Here is a 7,615-nt window from a genome sequence, read left to right on the forward strand (position 1 = left end):
CCGTGGACAGGTGTCTCTGATAGCAGACTCTATGGGAATTGATGGAGATACAGCCTTGGAGTGCGTGTCATCATGTGTAGAGGATGAAAAAATATTCCCTTTGCATAGTTCTAATGCCAACTTGGAGTTTGAAAATGTATGGGATGAGTTCATGTTTTCCTTAATTGATGGTGTGACGAGTGAACATGTGCACTCAAAAAAGGATGTTGCAAGCTAGTAGGAGATTTGCCAAATCAGGGGGTTGGGAAATCATTTTCTATCAAGGAATAGGTGGCTATAGAGATTGAGGCTATAGTAGACAAGGTGTTTGCTGAAGAGGATGTTATGTCTATGTGTGAGCTGGTGGGGATGGGAACTTTGTGGCTTCTTTAACAGGTTCAGAAGTTGTAAATGTATTGGATGATGAGGAGAGCAAGTCTATAAATGATGAATGGGGTTTTGATGACCTGGATGTTTTGATGGATCCCTCCCAATAGGTCTATGTACTTGACAAGGCTTTAAGCAGGATCAAGGCAATGAGAAGTTAAGGAGTAAGAATGTAGCAGCCAATGCTAAAATCCACCTCTCTCGACACTCATAAAGTAGAGGAAGTCAACGGAGGAGATTTCTATCTCATAAAAGGTATACATCTTGATAAGAAGCCGCAACAAGAGGGAGTTCAAGCCTTTCTCTCTCTTGCAGAGCATATGTTGCCAAGAGGAATCAGAGATGTGATGAGCGTTCTCGGGGGATTTGTGTTCGAAAGGTGAGCCGGGAAGGCGCGGGGCCTCTGGCTGTGAGAGGTGTGAGGAAGACAGTTTCAGCAGACACAATGAATGTAGACAAAGCTTGAAATTAACAGGTTGAACAAGATTCTGAAGCTTGATTATCATTAACAGTTACGTTGCTTTAATTAAATGTTAATTGAGGAGTTTAATCTCCATACATCCGTTTAACCTGCCTTAATTCAGATTATAATAGAGAAAATAATACTTCAACTATCTCGATGATGATAGTGTTGAGATCGATGATGATGATGTTAATATGATTTCCCCTTTACCTTAATTGGCCTGCCATGCTTGCCTTGATAATATTCCGCTCCTTCGTTCTTCTTGTGCTGCTTCAAGAGAGAGAGAGATGGTAGGATTAGAGTGGGCTATGGTGGCTTTGATTAGATTGGCTATGGAAGCTTGGATTAGAGTGGGCTAGGGAAGCTTGGATTAGAGTGGCTATGGAAGCTTGGCTTAGGATTAGGGTGCTCAAAGCTTATGGCCTCCTCCCCGCTAATACAGCAGAGCACGAAAACTTCAATACCTCCTAATTGGTGCAGAAGTAGCCTCTGTGTGTGAGACACAAAAATGCTCAAAATGCCCTTTTCCTTCTCCTTCCGTGGCCCGTTTTCACCAGAAACCTGTTTTAGGAAATTTTACAGACTAAGACTTTTTCGGCCTCCCTCATGCAGAGATGTGAAGTCTCTCACACACTTTCCTTTTTACCACTGACCACATGTCTTCCTCTACCCAAGTTGCCTTAAATGTACTAAGAGCCCTTTCACATGTAAAACCTTTTCTTCCTCCCAGGTAATACAGCAGAGCACAAAAACTTCAATATCTCCTAATAAGTGCAGAATTAACCTCTCTGCGTGAGACGCAAAAACGCTCAAAAATCCCTTTTCCTTCTCTTTACCGCGACCCGTTTTGTCCAGAAACCTGTTTTATGGAAATTTTATAGACTGAGACTTTTTCGGCCTCCCTCATGTAGAGATGTGAAGTCTCTCACACACTTTCCTTTTTACCACTAACCACATGTCTTCCTCTACCCAAGTTGCCTTACATGTCCTAAGAGCCCTTTCACATGTAAAAACTTTTCTTCAAGCATAAAATCTCTACTCTTAGGCCTTCATAACCACATAAAGCATACACTTTTTGGATCTCCTTGCTTGTTTTCGAGCCCTGGTCACTGCTCAATAAATGTGTGAGCTTCAAATGGACTTTTTCTGCTTCTCTTTACTCTTTTTTCCATCGTGGAAGCGGAGCGGCACGACATCCACCCCCTTTGAACCTGCACAGCCTCTGGTCTGTGCCAACCGGTCTTCAACCTATATCTGCTATAATCACCTTAAGCGCTTGCCATCAAGATCACATAACTGGTAAGTATATGTAAAAAAAAATAAGGCTTAAACCATATCATCAATGGTGTAGCTCAATTATTTGGTAGTTGTCCATCGCAAATCTTTGAACCATGTATGTCGTGTCTCCGAAGCATTCAATTATGAAAGACTTGTTTAGTGAACCTCGCTAGATTCAAGTGCTCCAGTTAATGATGCACACGACTTGACCATCAAGCTCGCTTTAGGGAACCCTGTCAAGCTCAAGTATGCCTTACTCTGCCTGCACACGGAATAGCCATCAAGTCGTTTACTTCAAGTTCTGGTAGCAGAACCAACTCAAAAGATGTGAAGATACTTTATCAATTGTCCAAAGATGTCAACTGGAAGCTAGCCATATAAGATTACTGACCACAAAATCCACTACTCTTTTCTTGATAGCATAAATCCAAAAATAAAACCTACTGGCAGGTAACCTGCTACGGGAAAATAAATGATATCTCTGAATCTGCAAGTTGCTCTTCAATAGCTCCCAGGATCAAATGGGATAATAAGAAATTTCCCCAATAGTGGAGCAGCATAATAGACACATAAGCACACACATCCTGTATCAATCAACTTCAAGAATTTCTGCTCCAAATATGCTATTCCAGGATCTAGCAAAAAGAAACCACAATATATACTAAAAAATACCCATCCATAATGAACCTGCCTTTGAAGAGTTGTCGAATCTCCTGGATCAAATACCATTAAGATCACATAGCATTGTTGGCCTCCGCAATATATTAGAGCTTCTCCTGAAGCATAGTGCAACAGCCACATCTCACAAATTTGATAACTTAAGGTCGTTACCATCAAGAATTAAAGAATTCCGACTCCCTTTTACTGGTAGCCAGGACATCATTGACATAAGAATTACTAGGAATAGTATCCAAATCTAGCCACATTTGGCACATTACCCAAGAAAATGAAAAATCCTGTGCACTTTATGCTGTATCAGGGATGATTTAGCAGCGTCACCCCTTCTAGCTTCATAGCCATCATGAAAAACCTTAGGACTTCCCGGACTTGTATCATCAGAGAGATTTTTACCTGGTTTTTGAGGTTGATAATGAATAATAGCTTTATCTTGAAGATCTTCATCCATAACATTCTTGGGAAAATCACCCTTGGAAGTCCCAACATTCAACAAAGCTTTAGGTGTTGGCTCCTCTTGCAGCCCGTATATAAGCATAGATGTAAAATCCATGTCAATATATTGTTCATAATCAGCATAACCTAAGCAATCTTCATACTCATCCATATAATTCTCTGCCTTCTCATCTGCATCCATGTTACTTAGCAATACATCATAGAACTGCAAAGGCTCATCTGGCACCCCCTGTGAAGAGGTACACACATTAGAAAGCTCTTCTGTACTATCATAACCATCTCCTTCAGATCTAGACAAGAAATGATCGATTATGGCATCTTCTTCCATGATAATAGCATCTGCAAACATATGGTTAGTAGCAATCATAGGTTCATTGACATCCTCAGGCTCATCTTGTGCTGGGTCCACAATCTTGGTCACTTCATCAGCTATTGTGTATATAATAGCTTTGTTTATGCACTCATCTGCAACAAACATGTTGTCCTGCTCGGCTATAGTGCAAATAGTTTCAGTCATATCATGTAGAAGCTCATCTGCTTGACAAACTCCTTCAGAATAACCCATATCAAGGTCAGTAGCTTGTAAACCACTTGTTGTATAGTCTATGTCTTCACCGAAACCATTATTGGAGGTAGCATCCATGCGAGCAATCTTTGGAAAAAATTCATATAATTTTGTTTCAACATTAAATTCATCGTTTAACTTTTCTTCGTTGCTCAAAATAAGTTCCTCTGAAACTGAATCTGCTACTTCGAGCTCAGCATTTTCTTTGGCTTTGCTTCTTGCAAAAATATGCTCCCAGAATTCATCATAGTTGAGAAACTGCATCTGATCCCCTTCATCTTTATAGAAAACAATCTGGATTCGTTTGGTAATCTCCTTCATTGCCAACTCGATAATCCTTGAGCTTTCGTGAAAAAACCCATCTGCAAAATAGTCCCACTGTGTGGGATATGTTTTTGCAAGTTCTCGAACCTTATCTTTAAATTCGGAGGTTACCACTTCTTCAAAACTCAAAATCATCCGATCTTCTGATATTCCTCGGCTCGTCATCTTCGCTTTATAGCATGCAAGGAGTCCATCTCGATCATGTCCTTGAAAAATTCCATACTGTTCATGTACAGCATCAAGTGTCATCTCCACTGCATCATCAATATGATCTTTCATCTTCATAGATTTTACTTCTTGCAAACATCTCTGAACTAAGACCAACATTTTTGGCAGATCTGCTGCTGCTAGATTTCTATCATATCTATTGAGGTTGTAATCTTCAATAAACTGCTCCAACTTTGCTGGAATCTCCATCTTGTCCTCCCACCTCGGCTCGTTTCGCGTCCAGTTCCCAGGGCGGTCACTTTTTAGAATGTGTATGATATCACGTGAGTTAACCGGAGAGGATTATTAAAAGACCAAAATGTATACATACAGAGGGGGGTGGGGGTTTTTTAAATAGGCTCACAGTGTAAGTATAGGATGTATATTGGGGAATTATTAATGACCTCTTGAACGCACGTGATATAGGGGTCTTTTGATAAGTGACTTCCTCGGGGTCGGGTTCACCAAGAATCTTGGGGGATTTGTGTTCGAAAGGTGAGCCGGGAAGGCATGCGGCCTCTGGCTGTGAGAGGTGTGAGGAAGACAGTTGCAGCAGACACAATGAATGTAACAAAGCTTGAAATTAACAGGTTGAACAAGATCCTGAATCTTGATTATCATTAACAGTTACGTTGCTTTAGTTAAATGTTAATTAAGGAGTTTAAGCTCCATACATCCGTTTAACCTGCCTTAATTCAGATTATAATAGAGAAAATAACACTTCAACTATCTCGATGATGATAGTGTTGAGATCGATGTTGATATGATTTCCCCTTTACCTTAATTGGCCTGCCAAGCTTGCCTTGATAATATTTCTCTCCTTCGTTCTTCTCGTGTTGCTTCAAGAGAGAGAGATGGTAGGATTAGAGTGGGCTATGGTGGCTTTGATTAGATTGGCTATGGAAGCTTGGATTAGAGTGGGCTAGGGAAGCTTGGATTAGAGTGGCTATGGAAGCTTGGCTTAGGATTAGGGTGCTCAAAGCTTATGGCTTCCTCCCCGCTAATACAGCAGAGCACGGAAACTTCAATACCTCCTAATCGGTGCAGAATTAGCCTCTGTGCGTGAGACGCAAAAATGCTCAAACACCCTTTTCCTTCTCTTGGCCTGGCCCGTTTTCACCAGAAACATGTTTTACAGAAATTTTTCAGAATATGACTTTTTCGGCCTCCCTCATGCATAGATGTGAAGTCTCCCATACACTTTCCTTTTTACCACTGACCACATGTCTTCCTCTACCCAAGTTGCCTTATATGTTCTAAGAGCTCTTTCACATGTAAAACCTTTTCTTCAAGCATAAAATCTCGACGCTTAGGCCTCATAAAGCATACACTTTTTGGATCTCCTTGCTTGTTTTTGAGCCCTGGTCACTGCTCAATAAATGTGTGAGCTTCAAATAGACTTTTTCTGCTTCTCTTTACTCTTTTTTCCATCGTGGAAGCGGAGTGGCACGACAGCGTAGAGTCAAGGTTTCTATGTAGCAGCGTGAGCCAAGTTGAAGTGGTCTTAGAGGATGAGGGCCATGTTGATGGCAGATATGATGACTTTGTTTTTTTTTAATGATCTCTTATGCGAGACATGTGATGTCTATCCTATTTCACCTCTGGCTAATGTATGCATATCTAGCAAGGTTAACTTTGATGATTTGGAGAGTTTGCTCAATGAAGATAAGTCTCTTGTTCAAGTGAAGAGCTCTCTCATAGTTCATGATGTGCATGCAGATGCCGATAATGTGTACAAAGCCTTCCTGTGCCTCTTTATAGGGATATATGCTCTTGATAGTCTTTTAGAGGCCCAAGTGGCTACCACGTATGCTCATAAGGAAAATATACGTATAATGGAGTGCAGTTTGGGCCTTGATGATTCCTTTATAGGTTTTTATGCTTGAGACTTTTGAGCCTACCATATTACACTATGAAAATCTCTAATTGTTTACCGTGGTCTTTTACTGCATTTTGTAGAGAGAAGGTCCAAATCAGCTGGAGAGGGGGAGGAGGGAGGGGGGAGGGAATTTAATTTCAAATATTAGCACGTTTATTTTCGCTTTATTACTGCAAAATTTACCTCTATTATTGCCACAAAAATTGCCGCGTTTATCCCTGAAGCCCAATTTAGCCCCTAAACATTCAAATTTTGACTTAAACATTTCCTTCCCCTTAAATTTTGGTGTTTTCCTCCCCCTTAATAAAAATTAAAGAATATTATATGAAAATTTCAAATTTGAAAAAAAAGATATGAAAACATGGAACAATAGTTAGCTATGTGGGATTACACTTGATTCAACTAAATTAATCATTATCACTTGATTAACATAATTTAGCATGCTTCATGTCATAAAATCTAATATCTAACCAACCCAGATGATTCTCATATTAAATTGATCATTTAATGTGGAAGAATAAACGAGAAAAAGGGTTAGACTGTAGACATGTGCTTATGGATCTATCTCAACACGGGGCCAAGGTTAAAAGGGGTCCAAATGAGAGATGGTATGCTAAAGAGAAATGCCACCAAATGGAGCTTAAAGACCGTAGGGTTAGCTTCATTATATACCTCCAAAAGTTAATGTTCAAAAGTGCTTTGACCTGGCAAGCTAGGGCCGACCTTCAGGTGGGAATCCTACCCAAGCATGAGGTGCTTGTTTGCTTGCTAAGTGTTAGTGGGAACCTTACCCAAAATCTTGAGGTGTTATCACATGATTAAATGACTATGGTTCTTGAAGTATTCAATTCAAAGACAACTCTCAAGAGGCATCAACGTTTCCATGCTTGATTGACTAAGTCCTTGAAGGATTCAATTCAACCAAATGACTTCATAAGCATAAAAAACACATGTTCAAACGATCCCCCACATGTGACCCTCATGATGTGCTTGAATGATATTGGATAGGTTTTAAAGGGCTCCAATGAGAATTTATATACATAAAAGTAAATAATTAAGTTCTTTCTCTCAAAGAGAAAAAAGAGGACACATGTCTAAATGAAATAATAAAATAATACGCGAGAGAGCGAGAGAGAGAGAGAGAGAGAGAGAGAGAGAGAGAGAGAGAGAGAGAGGTGTGGACCAAGCATGAGAGGGGGGTATACTCTTCCACACACACACACACACACACACACACACACATTCTCTCATTCTGTGGAGTGCAAAGTGCAAGAGCTCCATCTCCTTCTCCAAGCTTGTTGAGAAGTAGAGGGCCTACACCAACACTCTTGGCAATGGAATGCAAATCCAACCAAGAGCCATACTTCAATGCTTAAGCTTGCAATCTTCTTCATCTTCATTA

At 40.3% G+C, this 7,615-nt stretch overlaps 1 pseudogene; it reads left to right on the forward strand.

Annotated features, from left to right (window-relative positions):
* Positions 1–686: 686 nt before the first annotated feature.
* Positions 687–6,220, forward strand: LOC147422634 (uncharacterized; annotated as a pseudogene).
* Positions 6,221–7,615: the final 1,395 nt, after the last annotated feature.

Source organism: Adiantum capillus-veneris, chromosome 27, assembly GCF_014529385.1.
Source record: "Adiantum capillus-veneris isolate H3 chromosome 27, ASM1452938v2, whole genome shotgun sequence".
NCBI classification, from domain to species: Eukaryota; Viridiplantae; Streptophyta; class Polypodiopsida; order Polypodiales; family Pteridaceae; genus Adiantum; species Adiantum capillus-veneris.